The following is a 19,203-nucleotide window of genomic DNA, read 5'->3' as shown; positions in this document are numbered from 1 at the left end:
AGAAACTCACTGAAAAAAACACAGGCTTCAGGGATGTTATTGTTAGTTGGACTTTCACTTGTACAAAACCAGAGAAATCTGTCTGTTATAGTTAGTTGAGCTAACTATAACTCGCGCCCCCTCAATGCACTGCTGATGAAGTCCCATTTTACATCACTCATGACATGGTCAGTGACATCACTGATGGTATCACTACTGACATCTCAAATGTCATTACTGATGACATCATCCACTTGATCATCTGATGCACCTCCTCACACCATAATATAACCTTTGATACACCCGCTCTAAAATACAGACTACCATTCAATAAACCATAGACACACCAAAACCAGTTAGTACATACCTATTCATGGATTCCTCGGCCAGACACACATCTATTCACTCACACATATAGTCACTCATACATGGAGTCACTCATCAATACATCCACTTCATTCATTCATTTCATCCTTTATTTCGATCGAATAGATCATAAAAGAGTACATCCAAAGTTTAAAAGAAAGTGCACTTGGTTAATACAAGTTCATTCTACAATGGTTTAAAAAATGACATTACAACTTTCATCCAATTATTCAAAATCAGACAGCTCCAATAGTTTACATATCATGAATCACAGAATCAATTTAGAATATCATAAATTGAATGCACTGTATTTCAGTTAAATGTCAGCAAGCATGAAATTGTTTTAAAAATTATACTGAATCTATGTCGAATTGCATGCAACGAGTACGTATATGCCACAACGCAGTTATGAATTTGGCTACCGCAAACACAATCGAAGGTGAAACGTCCGTCTTTAGTATTCTGTAAGTGGGCAATACATCCACTATCATATGCCAGTCAGTCAATGTTAGAAGGTGGTTCTGACACTATGGGCCGCCCGGATTTTTCGATTTTTGAGCACCTAAGTGTTGAGCTTTTACTGTGAGGGAACCTCATAAGTTGGTACTCACCCACAGTGAACTAAGGATGAAGGAGATTGCATGGGGATTTTACTGGTGTCCCCCTGGCTTGACCAGGCCACTGCGTAGCAGCTGGAGTAAAGGACACTGGGCTGGTTACAAGCAGACACATGTGTACATGCGTGCGCACATGTGTAGGGGCTGCGCTGGGTAGATTCCTAGCATGTGCAGCCAAAGAGCAGGAGCAAATAGACTGTTGTGGCAGGACTTATGCAGAATGGGGTGGTGGCATGGATCAGGCTTTATACACTGGGAAGAAACATGCCAAGGGAAAGTCAGTGTGTTTTACTGTTTTTTACTTCATTATTCTCCTATGGGGATGTGGAGCCCATGGGCTAGAGTAACTTTCATAAGGCCTACAGATTCCAGACACGCACTAAGGTCCACTGTAACGGATGTAAGAAAGAGTATTCTGCAGAGTCAAAAGTCATATTTGTACTGCTTTTGGGTCATACAAAACTGTCATATTTCTCTGAGCCAGCCATAACCAGACTCTGCAGGATGGATTGATAACCTTTCTTCCACAAGCTAAGGCCTCTTCTCCATGAAGAGAAGATGGGTGGGGCTACAGACTCATCCTTCAGCAGCTATCACTGAGTGCCACGTACCAGGCTGCACCGAGGAGGGAAGGCAGCGAGAGGGGAAGGGGCTTTTTCAGAGACCATGTGGCCAGAGACCCTGGACGACTCCATTTTGAACAAACCAAGAGGCTGGACAAGAAGGAGGGAGCAGGGGCAGGAAAGTGATTTGTCGTTGTTTGATAGGACAAACAGATACTTCCTGCCAGCCCACTACTCAATGTTAAAAAAGTTCTTGCACAGGAAGAGAAGCTCTCTCTGGGGTGTTGGCTGCGGAGGCAGAGGTTGCTTGAACCTGGCGCTATGGGCAGTTGGAAGGAGGAACCCCTGATTGTCCCAGAAGGCAGAATAGCACTAGAAAAAGAGTCCAGGACCAGTGAGCAGCAACCTGGGCCTTTGCGCAAGCAGAAGAGAGGCGTAGGGGGAGAGACAGGTGAAAGGCTGGTGCAGGAAGCCAGTGAAGGCAGCTTCTTGCTGAATACCCCCTCTGAGAGGCCTGAGGGTAAAGGAGAGTGCTCCCAGTGGCTGGGGGCGTCACCAGGAGCAAGAAGACATGAAAATGGAGAGAATCGGCAGCCTGGGGGCCGAGATATGCCCCCAGAAGGTAAGCAACCTTTGACCCCGCCTGGGACCGAAGACGAAGCCTGTGGTGCTCCACTGCCGGTTGCAAATTATGCCCCTGGGTGAGTCAGGCTCCAGGGGCTGCCCCAGGAGGAAGCAAAGTCAGGGGTGCCATCACGCCCCCCGTGAAGTTGCCCAAGAAGGGGGCCAGGAGCCCACCCTGGCTCCTGGTGATGTGGAAGGAAGGGGAGCGCCGTCGCCCCCCCCTAACAAAAATGTGCGCAAGGGGCCCAGGGACCCCATCCCCGGGCCCGAAGATGAATAGGAGGGAGAGCGCTGTCACGCCCCCCGTGGAAATGTGCGCAAGGGTCCCGGGACCCCAACCCCGGGCTCCGAAGATGCAGAGGAGCTGGGGCAGGGAGCCCCGTCGCGCCCCCCGCAACAGGGTCTAGAGGGGCCCTGGACCCCATCCCTGAGCCCCAAAGCAAAGTAGGAGAGCGCCATCGCGCTCCCCATGAAGATGCCCCCCAGTGGAGCGCCAGGAGCCCACCCTGGCCCCCGCCGACGCTGGATGAGGGAGCACCATTGCGCCAACCCCAAAGATGTTCAGGGGCCCGGGATCCCATCCCGGGCCCGAGTGCTGGCTGGCAAGTGGGGGAGTGCCGTTGCATTCCCTAGGGAAGCCGGAGGAGCTGGAAAAGACCCAAGTACCTGCCCGCCGGAGCGGGCAGACCAGAAGAGGAAGATGGCTCCCACGGCAGCACGTGAGGGTGCTAGGCAAGCGGGGAGCCGGCGGGGGCAGCCGTGGGTGGGCTCCCTGAGCTGCCCTCCACTGAACGGGCATTTGGGGGTCCCGGTTGGGACCAGGACCCTGAAACAGCAAGGAAGTGGCAAAGGGCCCGGGTGGGACCGGGCCCCCAAAAGTTGGAAAAGGCGGCCCGGATTGGGCTCCCCGAGCCGTTGCACTTACCTGGGGCAACGAGGGACGCCACAGCCGGAGGCCCACATCGCGGCTCTCCCCAATGCAGCGGGAGAGACGCTGCTATAATATTCATAAGAAGGAGCCTGAAGCGCCCCATAATGCCTTGCAAGGAATGGGGAAATCAGCGTTTTTGGTGCCTGGTGGCCCCAGAGGAGGGGGTTACCGTCAATTATGAATAAGGTGCTTGGGGAGGTGCTGGGGAAGCGCAGTCTCCCCCCAGAAAGAAGAGAAGTCCCTCCCTAAGTCACATGGGGACTTGAAAGGAATAACCCCTCAAGGGCTCAGCCAGCATTTAACACCTTCTAGGCTGGAACCTTTGTTCTACAGCTAAGGGTGTATTGAGAAGTACATTAAGGAGTGAAGGGCTGAGTTGGGGATGTCTGCAGAAGGGCATCCCCTAGAGGTGAAGAGGTGTAATTGCACCAGAAATGCTTTTACTAACGTCATTTCTTTTGGAGGCACTGAAGTTCACGTGTCTAATGTGAAGTACATGATGAATGTGATGTCATAAGAAAAGTGTGGTTATGTTGCCAGACATTCCTGCTAGGGTGTCTGGCTGTATATGCGTAATCCTGTGATTTCATCAGTGATGCCTTTAGGGGCTGGAATTGCAATGCAGTCTAATGATACACAAATGTGATGAGCACCCTCATTCTAAAGTGATGCTTAAACATGTATTCTTGCTGCTGCGCTTAGGTGAAGAACCCAGACGGCTAACCCTTAAGATATAGAGGTGCATACTTCATGGTCAGCAGGAAATGCTCAGTCAGGGTTAAGTGTCACCAGGGCAGGGTTACCTATTTTAAATGCTTGTTGTGATAATGGGGTGGATCACCACTGGGATGGTGCCAGTGTGCAGGGCCCTCGCTCCAGGTTATGTTCAACTAATGGCATTGGGGGCAAAATGATGTGCATACATGGGAGTGGTGGTCCTAGACCCCACCCCCCCTGTGGGAGGGGTGGAGATGTTATGCAATGTCACAAAGTAATTCCAACAACTTATGTATGTATGTAAATTGGTGCATAGTATTGAGTAGTGTTTGTGTTTAATAAATGTACTCTTACTTTTAAAAAGCAGAGTACAGACTGGACAATCAATTATTGAGTATTATTTCTGCGCACCTGCAAATGGTGATTACTAGCCCACACCACCTCCCTTGAGTAAGCCTCAGATATGCTCTGCAACGCTACTCTCTGAGAGTCAGGTGCTACAATTAGGTGTTTGGTTCCAGGTGAAGGACAAATGTAGTCATGTTATTTGTGCAGGCCTCACAGATGCTGCCTCGTTTTCCAACAGTCCATAACTTTATTTCTACCGTTGAGACTATAAAAGTATCACATGCATACAATACCCCAGCAGCAACAGAATTCCCCCAGCAGCAACAGCTAGCACACGTGTTCAAGACCTACCAGATTCGGTGATCACAACCCACGCATTGGATACTTCTTCATTACGTGACGGCTACCAGCACGAGTGAGTTCTGGAACATGCAACATGACCTACTAATATGTGGAAGGAACTCTGTAAGTCACCACAAATTGCACTCTACCGCTGCCACTGGAAGGGGACCCCAACCCCAAGAAGGCCCTGACTTCGAGCCAGGCGGCGCCGAAGCTGCTGCCTTGCATCTAATTGCACTCTACCGCTGCCACTGGAAGGGGACTCCAACCCCCAGAAGGCCCTGACTTCTGCCAGGAGACGCAGATGCTGCTGCTGTGTGCCCAGGGGGCGTTTAAAACAACTTGCAACACCCGCTTTGCGGGAGCCGCTTCATCGCAAATTGCTCTCTACCGCTGCCACTGGAAGGGGACTCCAACCCTCAGAAGGCCCTGAAATCGCGCCAGGCAGCGCAAACGCTGCTGCTGTGCGCCAAGGGGCGTTTAAAACAAGACAGGCAGAGGCTGGGCTGGGCCATCCCCCTAACTTCGATTTTTTTCAACGACAGCTATGGGTAAGTGGAAGCAACTCTGCAGCCAGGAGCAGAGGGGGCTAAAAGCAGAAATCCCTAGGGAGTCTGCATCTATTATTTCATATCTAACTTTGGTGGTAGGAGCCTTAAATAAGGAAATAGATAATGCAGAAAAAGAACTGGGACTGGATATGAGTTAAGATTTTGGGGAGGGGAATATTGAAAATGAGGTCTCTCCCAGAATACCAGTACCCCTGGAGACAAGCGTGCTGATAAAAAGTCTGAATGTAGTGAGAGGAGAATCAACACCTGATGTTGCTCTGTCTAGGGGTATGGATGGTGTAATCAGAGAAAATTTGACAAACTTGAACAGGGCAACAAAAGGGGCGATTATGGGGCCTCTAAAGAAAAGGAGGATCACCAAAAACGTAAATAAACGTGATAAAGGTCCAAAAAAGAGCAATTCTACACATGAGGATGTCGTCTATAAGAACACTCAACTAATATTACGGAAACTGGTGGAGGACATGTTTAGCTCGCGGATTGAATCTATACTTACAAGCATTGCTAAAGATATAATTGACTCATTGAATACTTGTGTGGTGGGTATTGTTTCTTTTTGGAGGGACTCGAAAATCTCATTAGATACCCCTAATTTAACTACAATAGCCCAGGTCCAAAGAGAGTCTACAATACCCCGGTCCAAAGTGAGTCTAGGTTTCATATGGGTGAGGAACGTCCTGGTACTAAATCTCAATTGCAATCTCTTGATAGGACAAAGTCTAGCCCCTTGAATAGGACAGGATTAGTCCAGGGGATCCAAGCGGGGGCAGGAGCTCCAATCAGGACAGTCAGAACCAAGGTATACAAGAGAGGAACACTAGACCGAATAGCTGTAGGCTTAACCTCCCCCCAGAAGCCACTCCTCTGGTAGCTGTTCTTTTAGCGCTACCTCCACTTGGAGACCGTGACAATGAATCCACCCGGGCTTTGCTACGGAAAACTAAATAATGGTTTGACCAACAGTGTAAAGGCAATTCCGAGGTTTCATCTTACATTATAATGGTTAGACGTGTGGGATGGGTGGAAAACTGCCCCAAACAGCCTGAAGGTGATTGTATTATTTTTAATTTCAATAAACAGGATATTGCTGACCGGTTGTTTTGGGACAGGTCTGTGATGGGGAGGGGGGCATCAGGGCTATGCCCCTGGGTTTCTTTTACCCACCAATAAGAGAAATAAAAGTATTTGGTAGACCTGTAAGATCCCCTAGTGAGGCCTGCCCAATGATGTATTATCAGAATGGAGATTGTCTTTCTCGAAATAAAGAACTAGCGACTCATTCAGATAGGCCGAGCTGGAGACAGGTAACAGTCCCACAGTTATTGTCCTTGCTGACCGCGTATGTAGGAGATGGTTTAGCTTTAAGAAATAGATTTCTCCCACTGTCCCAGCTAGATGTGAATTACTGACTGAAGGCGTCCCATGAGACCTCCGACGGAGACAGCTAAAATGGCCAGGTTATAGATGTAGACACAGCCCCTAAATGCAATATCATCAGCTGGAATATAGTGGGCCTTAGAAATAAAAGAGATGATTCAAGCTGGCTGGGTTTCTTAAAACAACACGACATAATCGGAATTCAGGAGACGTGGGATAAGGTGGATAATTTTGGCTGGATTGGTATAAATCGTATTGTTCCCCCGCACGCTCTGCTCCGGCAGGCAGAGCAAAGGGGGGCCTTCTAATGCTTTTTTGGCTAAATCTGAAAGGGTCCCTTAGGAGTCTGGAGGCGGGTTCCCATAATTGCTTCATAGTAGAACTGTTAACCCTTAACTCCCCCAAAATATTATTGTTAATTTTATAACTCTGGGGAACGTGATTTCATAAATCAACATTTATGTTACGTGAAATGTTTCCTGAAAGGATATAGGCTGAAGCAAACTACTTTTTATCACATTGTACTTATGGGAAACTTTAACATTCATATTTGTGAATTGAACTGTTATGTTGATGACCATTCAGGGCCAGCTTATTCTGTGACACCCCACTTTGAGCACACACAACAGGGGGAAGCCTTGGAGGACCTTCTGGCTGGTGCAGACCTTTTTAACATAGTTTTAATGATCCAAATGATCGGATCCCCACTTTTAAAGCTAGGGAGAGGTACACTGTAATTGACTACATATTTATCTCCCTTCCCCCATGTTAGCTCTGGTAGTGTTTTACAATGCCAGGCGGTCGCCTTTCAGTGACCACAATCCAGTAATACTAGTGCTAGATAAAGATTGTGATCTTTTGGGAAAAACGGGTGAGAAAGTGAGAGTTAGTTCCGTGGTTACAACCGATCCGGGGAGGAGGCTTAAATGGGCCAAGGTAACTCCGGAACTTCGTTTATCGAATCTCTGTGAAAAGGCCAAAGATAACCTTGCAATATGGGTTGATAATACCACTCCAGGGATTGAGGTCCTTAGAGCCATTGAAGGCATTTGTGGTTAGGTAGCCTCTGATCTGAATATGACATCCAAACCCAGACAAACTATGGGTGAAAGGTGGTTTGACAACAACTGCTCACGAGCCCATCACAATCTGGCTCAAGCCCTGAAAAATATACCTTGAGATAAAGAGCAGGTAGGCGTGCTAAGGACACAGTATAAGACCTATGTGGAAAATGAGATCAAAGAGGAGGCCTGGAATGCACTCTTATCTGTGGAAGTTTTAATGGATAGCTCGAAATGTTGGGCCATTGTTAATAAACCTTTCCTTCCTGGTATAGAGAATGGCAATTTGGAATGTAATATTACAGAGGACCAGTGGCTCTCCCATTTTGAAGTTATCTATGGACCGAATGTCACTGTGGATTACCCTTTTAGCATGGAAGTTGATAGGTTTTTACCTCCTGTGGTTTTTAAAGCGGAGGATGTAGAAAGGGCGATAATACAGATGTCTAGTAAAAAAGCACCTGGCCCTGATTTGTATAAAAGTAACCCAAAATTTTGGGCCAATATATTAACTAATGTTTTTAATGTTTCAAGTGCACAGGGGTTTCTTGCCCCATGGTCTTTATCTACGATCATACCAGTTTTTAAAAAGGGCCAGAGAGGGGATCCACGGTGTTATAGACCGATATCTTTAATTGATTCTGCTGTTAAAATCTTAGTGATTCTAGCTGGGTGAATGATACCTAGGTCTTATCCAACCTACAATATGGCTTTAGACAAGGAAGAAGCACTATAGACCAGTGCCTTAACCTACATCTAATAATAGGCAAATATACCATATCCAAAGAGGGTACCTTGCAGATGGCCTTGATGGACTTTTCTTCGGTGTTCGATCTGGTTAACAGATCAAAGCTTTGGTCTATTTTGCTTGATATGGGCATTGACTCCTGCCTTGTCTATTTTTTTGGGCAGATTTACACCGGGATCTCTCAGCAACAGTTAGGGTCACCCAGGAAGGTAAATGCTCAAGGCACTTTAAATTGGGTAGAGGCGTCCGTCAGGGGTGTATTTTCGCGGCACTACTTTTAACTAACCCTGGGCGTAGTGGGCGTAGTGGGGCTTCACGGAGCTACGTGAAGTGGGCGAGAAACTACGCCCACCTCCGCACTCCGCGTAGCCCCACTACGCACCGCAGGCCTCCCTCCCGCCCTCCCTAAATGCTTTAAATTAAAAGTGTAAAAGAATTAAAAGGCACTTACCTTGCCCGCCGCTGCCCGCCGCGTCCCCGGGGCTCGGTATCTTCATTGCTGCCGTCTTGTGTACTAATGCGCATGCGCGGGCGGCCGCGCATGCGCATTTTTTCGTGAGAAATGCTCATGCGCGGCCGCCCGCGCATGCACATTAGTACACAAGACGGCAGAATGAAGATAGCGAGCCCCGGGGACGCGGCGGGCAGCGTCGGGCAAGGTAAGTGCCTTTTAATTCTTTTACACTTTTAATTTCAAGTATTTAGGGAGGGCGGGAGGGAGGCGGGTAGCGGGGCAGCTACGCTCCGTCTGCGGAGCGTGCGTAGTGCCGGATTCTACGCCTGCTACGCAAAATGCGTGGAAGCCGGCACTACGCACACTCGGTGCACGGAGCGTAGCCGCCCGCCCAGGGTTACTTTTAACCCTCTATAATAATAAATTAGATAGGACTGAGCATGCAAAGTTTGTGCTAATTCGCACATTGCACATAGTACATCACAAAACTGTGCTTAATCACATAGCAGAGCAACTAAATCAACAACATCCTCAGATGCTTTGAAAACGCAATTTTACATGCTTATAAGCATATAACCAATTCACAAAAGTGAACTTTTACAATTAAAGCATTAGGCAATGAGAGAGCTCATGATTTTGCCCCCCCCCTAACATAGGGGGAGGACCAAGCAGATGCCTTGAACACAAAGAGCATAAACAAAAAGCACATTTTGTTGAACTTCAGTGGTGGTCCCATCCTCTTAGGACCACCCCAAGAACAGTTATTGGCAAAACAAGAAACCCAACCAAAGGCCCTGCAAAGCATTATGGGACGAAATTAGCAGTGGGCAGTGAATAATATAGTATCCAATATCAAAATAATTCTACAAAGAGCTTCAGTTCACCTAGTCGTTACTAGATGTCCCTCACTTGTCAAATGCAAAGCATTGAAATTATTCTTACATCAAGCTGCAGTTCCACTAGTCGTTACTAGATATCCCTCACGAGTCAAATGCAAAACCATTGAAACCCTTTCATCAAGCATTTGCATTTTAATCGTGAGGGACATCTAGTAACCACCAGTTGAACTGCAGCTCTTTGTAGAATTATTTTGATATTGGATACTATATAATAACTGTACTTGGGGTGGTCCTAAGAGGATGGGACCACCACCAAATCGTTCAATAAGATGTGCTTATTTTGCTTTCAAGGCATCGGTTTGGTACTCCCCCTAGGTTATGGAGTATCCCAAAATCATCACCTCTCTCACTGCTTGCTAATTTTTCAGTTTCACTTTTGTGAAAGTACTATATGCACTTTAGCATACAAAGTTAGAGATATTTGTTTTATCAGGATGTCATTTGTAATTATTTTGCAATTTTTTCACAGTGCAGACAAGTACACAGTGTCATCAGCTACGCTACGTGTACTACGTGAAGCTACGTGCCTAGGCCTAGTTAAGACCTTAGGTCAGGCAAGCTTGGATATTCCGCGAATAGGAGAAAGGAGTATTCCGGTTCTCTGATACCCGGACAATGCTGTGTTATTAGCCCATATAGCTATAAGCCTTCAGAGGCTACTGGATGCCTTTGGGGCCTATATGAAGTCCCTGGATTTAGTAGTGAACATAACAAAATCTCATGTCACGTCAATGGGCCAAAGAAATAAAAAAGTGAAATCCTTCTACTGTAATGGAGTAGAGGTGTCCAGGGTGTCCTTTTTTGTTATCTGGGGGTCCCCCAACAAAAAGCCCAAAAAAGTGCAAGGGTTAGATCAACGGCAGCAGTACAGGAATTTGCACAGTGCCTGGGGGCTAGGCCCCTGGAAGCCATGCTTAACTTTTATAGATCTAAATGCCTAGCTATTGCTATGTATGGCTCTGCCATCTGGGGCTATAAACATGTGGAAGGGGTGCAGACATTTGAAAATAGATTTTTATGTATCCTTTTGTCAGTACCTCAATCAACCTCAACCTTTGCAATTCACCAAGAACTGGGGCTTGGATACGTGTCCGATTTGGTGAGGTTGGCCCCAGTGGTTTGCTAGCTTAAGACCTGGCTTAATCCAGATCTAACACTGAATCATCAAATCATTCAGGACTGTGTTACTCTGGATAAAGTCAGTAGTATTCCGTGGTTGCACTATGTTAAGCTGGTGTTCTTTAAATTGGGGCACCCAGAACTCTTTAATGCTCCGGACGGCATTAAAAAAGAGGATGTGAAATGGGTTAAAACCCAACTTTTGAACTTATTGATGAGGGAGCACAAAAAATAGGAGTTAAGGGAACACTCAGTCAGGGCTCATTTCTTGTTAAAAACTACCCCACTAATTGAGCCACACCTGAGATTAGTTACTAACAAGCTCATGCATCATTGTCAATTGCATTCGCAAACGGTGCGAATCGCAATTTTCGGCCGTTTGCGAATGCAGTTTACAAAATTGGGATGCATCATGTTTTTCGCAATTTTAGAAATCGCAATCATGTTGCGATTTCTAAAATTGCGATTGCATTTAAGAAATCGCAATTTGAGATTTCTTAAATGCAATGCATAAACATTTTAAATTTGCGAATTCGCAAATAGGGAGAGGTAAATTACCATAAAGTTGACCTTCATGGTAATTTACGAAAACTTTCAAAAATGCACAAAAGTGCATTTTTGAAAGTTTCATTTTACACACACACATGCCCTTGGGGCATGTGTGTGTGAAAAATGCACTTAAAGTTATATTTCCGGGGTGCAGGGGGGTCTTAGGAACCCCCCCTCCACCCTTGAAATTGCATTCTCAATCCGGATTCGCAAATTGCTAATCGCAAATTGAGAATGACTTCCCATTGATTCCTATGGGCCTCTTGGCCCATAGGAATCAATGGGAAGGGATTCCTTAATTGCGATTCGCAAATTGTGAATCGCAATTAAGGAATTTTAAGAAATCGCAAAAAAAATTGCAATTTCTTGATGCATAGCCTTTTGCGATTTCTTAATTGCGATTTCTTAATTTTCGCAATTAAGAAATCGCAAACGGCAACAATGATGCATGTGTCCGTAAGCCTTTCGATCACTGGCTTTTAATCAGGTTTCGCTTTAATCTAATTCACTTCTCGCTTTGTAATCTGCATGGCTAGTGTAAACCAGAGGACATAGGTCCATGTCCCTGTGATAATTTCTCATCACAGGATACACTGCACTTGATAATGTTCTGTGACTATTACAATGAAATTCGCAGGAGATTTTTAGTTCCTTTATTGAGGGGGAAAGGCCTTTTTACAGGTTAGACCGGCATTACTTTTTCTCCAACTGCTAAATGATACATGGGGTATTTTTAATATAGCCAGTTTTGTAGTTGCAGCGGTTCGTCTTAGGGAAAAAAGGTATCCAATGCTAAACATTACATGAAAGGTTGTGTTTTATTTTTCTATGAAATTTCTCTTAAAAGAGTTTTTAAGCTTTCATGTAGTTTATAATTGATCCTGTTGTATTAATTCTTCTTTTAACATCGCCCATACGTTTTATTGATCATATGATTTTATTATATTGTGTATCGTGTACTGTACTTTTAAGATTCTAATTAAGTGAATAAAGTGGTTTGACTGACTGACAGTACAGGCATAGTAAACAATCAATTTAAAAAAAAACAGTCCGTAATAACGTGGATTTTCCTTCTTGGAGTCCAGACTTCCTAAAGTTCTGAGGGAGAGAAAGGGTCCACAAAAGTGCATGTGCATTCGATATAATGAATTAATAACCATCATACAAAAGCAGGAGCCTAGAGTTAGTAAAGTCTGCCTGACCCCCAATTGACGAATAAGGTCCTTAAAAGTGCCAGTGCCTAAAGTGCAAAAGGATCTGAAGATTGATTACAAAGATCCAAAATCTGGTTTGGTTCAAACTATCTAAGACAATAATAAGAGCGATAAAAACAATTATAATCAAGACCAGGAAGTGTAGCAGCAAAAGTCTATGCCGTAAGAGTTAATGGCATGACCCGGCATGCAGTACAATTCCATGTTTAGTACAAAACTAAATTAATAGATAGGTACTTATACAAAATCATTTAAGAAATATTAAAATACAAAAGGGTTACGTCAGTTACATGGTCAATGCGTGTCATCTACTAATCCACATTTAACATAGAAATTTTGCATCTGCAACGAGAATTAGCAGGCTGGAGAAAGTTTTAAAGACATGCAACGCATCACTGTGACAGCGGGTACCTAGCTGTTTGCAGATAGGAGCTATCCACCTGGATCTCAAATGGTGGTACCTAGGGCATGCCAAAAGTATGTGACTATCATATGAACTAATACACCCATACAGACACTCACACACCGCCACTCACCCATTGAATTATTCACACACCTAGGCAGTCATGCAAACAATCAATCACACTCCCATTTACTCACCTATACAGTTATACAAACACCACCTCACTTATTTATACAGATACCAACGCATACTTAGGGGGCATATGTATCAAGCCCTTTTCCCATTCGCAAACGGGCCGATTCTCAGAATCGGCCCGTTTGCGACCGGGAAAAGGCCTTTTGGGATGTATCATCCCAAAAGGGCATAGCTAATTAGAGAATAGCAAAATTTGCGATTCTCTATTTTGCGATTACATGTAAGGAATCACAAATTGCGATTCCATAAATGCAATGTAGAAAGCACCTAAGTTGTGCGAATTTGGAATAAGAAATCGCAAATTACCACCAACTGAGAATTCTTTGAAAAAAGCACTTTTTTGCTTTTTTCAAAGTGCCACACATACATGCCATAAGGGCATGTATGTGCACCACATGGGCACACACATATTTCAGGGGTGCAACAGGGTGTCCTTTTGACACTCTGGCACCCTCGAAATTGCATTCTTAATTTGCGATTCTCTAATTGCGAATCGCAAATTAAGAATGTCTTCCCATTCATTCATAGGGGCCTCATAGCCCATAGGAATGAATGGGAAAGAATTCCTTATTTGCGAATCTCAATTTGCGATTCGCAAATAAGGAATACGTAGGATTCGCTAATTTTTTTGCGAATCCTACATACATTGCATTTTGCGATTCTCTAATTGCGATTCCCTAAAAATCGCAATTTATGAATCTCAAAATGCATTTTTGATACTTATGGACTTTACTTTCTTATACAATCACTGACACAGGCACACACTCATCCATACAGCCACACTCACAATCACTCACTCTCACATATAGTAGCTTATATATTCCAACACTCACATATACTGCCTTTCACATATGTAGTTACTCACATATGTACTACTGAGACATCTATTCACTCACCAACACAGCCATACACACACTCACCTACCCATATAGCCCCTCGCACTCTTGAACCCATACACCCAGTGAATCATCCACTCACACATCCATGCAGGGAGTCATACACACCCCACCCACCCACACAGACACTCAGGCACCCTTACAGGTACTCAGACAATCAATCAATAACCCATATAGACACTCATGTAGCTACTCACCAACCCACTCAGCCGCTTACACACCAACTGACAGACTAATACAGATATTCACACAGATTAGTCACTAACCCATACATTCAGTAAAACACGTTTAATCACTCACTTGTACAGTCAGTCACACACCTACTAAATCATCCATTCAGACACTCATACACCCACTCATTCTTCAATACACCTTGGCGTATATATATATATATATATATATATATATATATTGAAAGAGTGAAGCTACAGAAACAGAGGAGCTTATTAAATGGAATCACTCATGTTTGTTAAAAGGGCCCTCACTCACCAACCTAGTTGGTGACATGCTTCATCATTGGGGCCCAGCAGAGAGGCCGAGTGCGTCTCCGGTGTGCTTCGACGCCTGATTACAGCGGAGCATTTTTTTGGGGGTGATATGTGCTGGTGCATAAGGTGAGATTAAAATGGCTTACTGCTTCCCAAGAACATTTTAATTAGGTCGAGAGTAAGGCCGGGTTAAAAAGTTAAGGTGGATGCTGTGATTGAGTAAATTGCTCAAGTACATTAATGGTTTAGAAGGTCAGGTCTACATGTTTCAACCTTTGAATGGTAATTGCCAGGCCTTCGTCAGGACCGGAGACAATGGCGGTGTGCACATGCTAAGGTGCACCCTGACCTATGGTCTACAAATGGGACCGTATTACTCACGGTTCCACGTTATTTGTCATCCAGATATGGCCAGATAATTTTTCCTATCCTTTACTATAGGGAGATCACCACCCGAGCTGAGGATTCTCCCTATGGTAAGTTATAAGGAAAGGAAGAAAATGTAACTAACTCTTATCCACTCCTTCTTTGGTGCAGCTCCTGTTTTCTGCCCTGAAAGGCCTCTGATGTCTTGGGAATATTCAAATGCCATCAAAAACTAAAAACCTACCTGTTTAAACTCTATCTTGACCTGCAACCCCTGCTCACTGACTCTTTCCTTTTCTCCTTTCCTAGTCCCCCCCAACTGATTTTGCTCCCATCTCTTCCTCTCCAACTTATCGCCCTTTCAGCCTGGGTGTTTCTGCAATTTCACTGATGCTGAATTTAGGATCAGTCGTAACATATTTTTTCCCTCTTACGTTATTGTAATGAGATTCCTTTCACCACGAGGTCTGAGATCCAGATGCACAGCCTTTGATCCTTATGTAAAGCGCACTGATGCCTATTTTAATTAGAGTTGCACTATATAAAATTGTGAAATGAATAAATAAATAAATATCGGTAACCTCCATCACACAAGTACTACCTTCCTCATCATGGCTCTTGTGAGTGAGGGAGATGAGGATGGGGGGGGTGATGTACCACTGCCATGGTTTTTACCAACAAGCATATATGCATTTGAAGAGAGAGTGCAGAATATGTAAACCTGCTTCCAGCCAGTGGGAATAGAAAGGATGTCAGCAGGTTTGCTGGCCCCCGATCCATCTCTCTCTAGGTGCACTCCCTCCTATTCTTGGGCATGAACAGGGTGCCTGGGTGGGTACTGAGGCCCTGCAGACTCTTCTTTACTCAAGGCCAACACTCACTTGGATCTGGGACATGTTTATGAGACAGATGTGTGCCTTCCAAAGGCCCTCTCTTACTGCTGACTGTACATGGGAATGATTTACACCAGCGGTGCATTCAGTATAAAATGGTGCTGAATCAATCCCCTCTACAGTTTTCTGAAGTCATGTTTTACTCCTTCAAGCATTGGTTTTTATCATCTCTAGTGCATATACATTGTAGGAGCGAACAGTAGGTAGATGAGGATAGTTGTTATAATGTAGGGTTGTTAGCTTGTCTATATCTTTACATCTTCATAATTGTATTGATGTTATTCTTCATTTGCTCCTTAGCCATAGGTGGTTAATCTGCTCCTCCACCATCCCCTCTCAATGACAAGCTCCTACTACGCCTGCGCTTGTCACTGGAGGCGCCGGACAGATCTCGCTCTTCTGTGACCGGCATCAAGAATCCTTCCCAGAGTCCACTGCAAGAAGGACCCTTCGATGAGGGAAGGATGTGCTTTGCTGACCTCTGCATCTTGCTGATTATACCCATTTAGACAGAATATTAGACAGCCCTTTGTGAGCCCAAAGCATTCAGTAACTCCCTGTACATTGCATGTTACTTGTGACAGACAGACACTTGTGTCTGGATAAGATCGACCCCTGGTCTTCTGAAGATAGATTTGCAAAGCCCTTCTCTGACAATACCTTCTAGCTTGCTTAGAGGTGGGGCTCTTTAGAGATAATACGGAGACCGATGCAAATCATGAGTGCCTGATAAGAGTATTTGTTGAGCCAGACACAAAGCCAGATTTACTTTTGACAATACCAGCGGACCCCCTTGACACTGTCCCTTGGATGAGGGCATGAGGGCAGAGCTCCCATTGACACTGTCCCTTGGATGGGGGCACAGGATCCCCTTGACACTGTCCCTTGGATGAGGGCAGAGATCCCCTTGACACTGTCCCTTGGATGAGGGCAGAGGATCCCCTTGACACTGTCCCTTGGATGAGGGCAGAGCTCCTATTGACACTGTCCCTTGGATGAGGGCAGAGCTCCCCTTGACACTGTCCCTTGGATGAGGGCAGAGCTCCTATTGACACTGTGCCTTGGATGAGGGCAGAGCTCCCTTGACACTGTCCCTTGGATGAGGGCAGAGCTCCTATTGACACTGTCCCTTGGATGGGGGCAGAGCTCCCATTGACACTGTCCCTTGGATGAGGGCAGAGCTCCCCTTGACACTGTCCCTTGGATGAGGGCAGAGCTCCCTTGACACTGTCCCTTGGATGAGGGCAGGGGCTATGGGTAGATTTAGATCCAGGTGTTGTGTTACTTTGCCTTCTGTCTGTCTTCCATCTGTATCCTTGTCTTGTACACTGTGTTACTGTTTCATAGAAAAGGGAGAATGCCTTGCTTGTAGTTCTGTAATTGATTAAAAAAATGTTGAAACTTCAAATACGCAATAAAATCTTAATGCTTTACCATTGTGGGGTGTCATTCTTATTTGCACTGCACAGAGATGTTATTACTGTACATCACACTAAAGTAAACAGTGAGGTTTTAATGGACAAACCCTTTGAGAGCCAAAAACCTTTACTTTATTGTTTGCTCTGGTTCATTGGCCCATCAATGTAAGTAAATACAAAATGTATGACACAATTTAAAATCTTGATAATATAATTCAGCTAAACAAATTCTTTTGCTTCATAAATGCTAAAAAAATACATTAGAACCACAGAAATCATATCATTCACCACATTAAAAATAAACTCCATAAAAATATCTACACCCTTTGCATTCAGTCTAACATCAGGACTTGATTAATTTTGAGGTTATACCTCATGCCTTCTGCAAAAAGCTGGATACAGCAAACAGTATGCAAGTATTGGTATCTGTTTTGCATGTCATCAACACCAGCTTTATTTTTCTGAGTTCACACCATGAAAGTATATTAACAACATTAAAAAATATCTCAATAAAAATGCAATACTAGACAAAACGTTGTAAAATGGTTCATTTAAAAGCTCAGTTGGATATTAGAAATGACAAAATAGGGTGGGAAAAAGGAAAAAAGATTAAAAGGGACTGATTTGGATCTTGGCAGATGGGATACTCCATCACATAGGTGACGGACATGCCTTCCGCCGAAATATGAATCCCATAATATCTTATGGCATTTAGATTTCGACATCCACTGAAATCTGAATCAGGCCCTCAGTAGTCACACAGCTTGCAAACCAAACCAAGTTGACTGTTCTGGTTGGTTAAATAATTCACAAACAGTCTACTAAACCTCAGTTTTGGATCTGGGGAGTATTCCACCTGTGGGTTGAAAAAGCCTCCGAGGAGCCAAGAGATATACATAGGGCGATGGATAACAATGAGTTCCTGCTTTCCAAGGCTGATATGTCCAAAACTAACTAGGGAACACAATTCAATATCTCTTCATTCGATCTCATAGCAATGGATCTTAAACAAAGACATCAAAGGGCACAACATCCAATTGTGGCAATTAAATAAAGTGCATCTAATATATCAATGTAAAAATGCTAAGACCTTAAAACAGTAAATACATCAAGTACCAAGTGTATATGTACCAACAACATATTAAAATGAATAAGAGTAACAAATCAATACCATTATTAAAACAGCATTGACTTTCGCAACCGTAGAGCGTTCTTTAAAAAGGAACCAACTGCTTTGCATACCAATTGTCATTCGAGTTGCTGAAGAAAAAGTAGCACAGCTCTCCACCTCCTGATGATTGGATTTCATAATAGTGGAATCACCTTTTGAACAAGGGGCCATAAAACGTACAAAACAATACTAGATGCAACAGCGACTACGGTGAGGTCTCATCACGAGGGCATTGGAAAATGTCAGCAGATGCAAATCCATTGCAGGGGCCTGTGTTCGACCTCATGGTCACAGGTTCAAATCCCGGCGGGTCCACTCAGCCTTTCATCCATCTGAGGTCGATAAAATGAGTACCATTGAGTTGGGTAACAATGAACATCTATTATTCAGTGCCAAGAAACCTCTGGGTGAACGTGCGCTCTACAAATACACATGTTATGTTATGTTAAATTGTCCCTAGGGAAAAATAGAAATCATCTGATAGAGCAGGTTCAAAAGAGTGTTAATATGACCCTTTCCTAGGAATTCTGTACAAGAAGAAGGAAGGGAGCAACAGCGTCCCCTGTTGGGACATGACAGAAATCTCTGACAGATGGTTTCACTACTTCCTCCCTCTCTACACAGGCCTTTCTATGGGAGAGGAAGCAATCCTCTATCCACCCTTTATCCTTCTTGGTGATGCTTAGAGGGTTGTCAAAGACATGGGGAACCCTAGGGCAAAGGTGGTCTCTCTAATACATTTGAGCTCCAGGGATGTTAGTACCATGGCGACAGGAGAGGCATTCAGAGATAAAAAGACGGCTAACATCAGCCTCTTAATCTAGCCAAAAGGAGAACCATAGTAAAAAGGGAGCAAGACGTATATGATCCTTGACATATTCCAGTCCAACCTC

The 19,203-nt window shown here is 44.6% G+C and overlaps 1 long non-coding RNA gene across 1 annotated transcript in view; it reads left to right on the top strand.

Moving 5' to 3' along the window:
* Nucleotides 1–17,154, top strand: part of LOC147665734 (uncharacterized) — a 43,993-nt gene extending 26,839 nt beyond the window's left edge. Inside the window, exon 3 of the long non-coding RNA XR_015304985.1 lies at nt 16,022–17,154. This is a non-coding gene — a long non-coding RNA (uncharacterized LOC147665734). The remainder of the gene's footprint in view (nt 1–16,021) is intronic.
* Nucleotides 17,155–19,203: the final 2,049 nt, after the last annotated feature.

The sequence above is a fragment of the Lissotriton vulgaris genome, unplaced genomic scaffold, assembly GCF_964263255.1.
Source record: "Lissotriton vulgaris unplaced genomic scaffold, aLisVul1.2 SCAFFOLD_2132, whole genome shotgun sequence".
Taxonomy (NCBI): Eukaryota; Metazoa; Chordata; class Amphibia; order Caudata; family Salamandridae; genus Lissotriton; species Lissotriton vulgaris.
The sequence above is the reverse complement of the archived record's forward strand: the minus strand, read 5'-3'. Positions and strand labels throughout refer to the sequence as shown.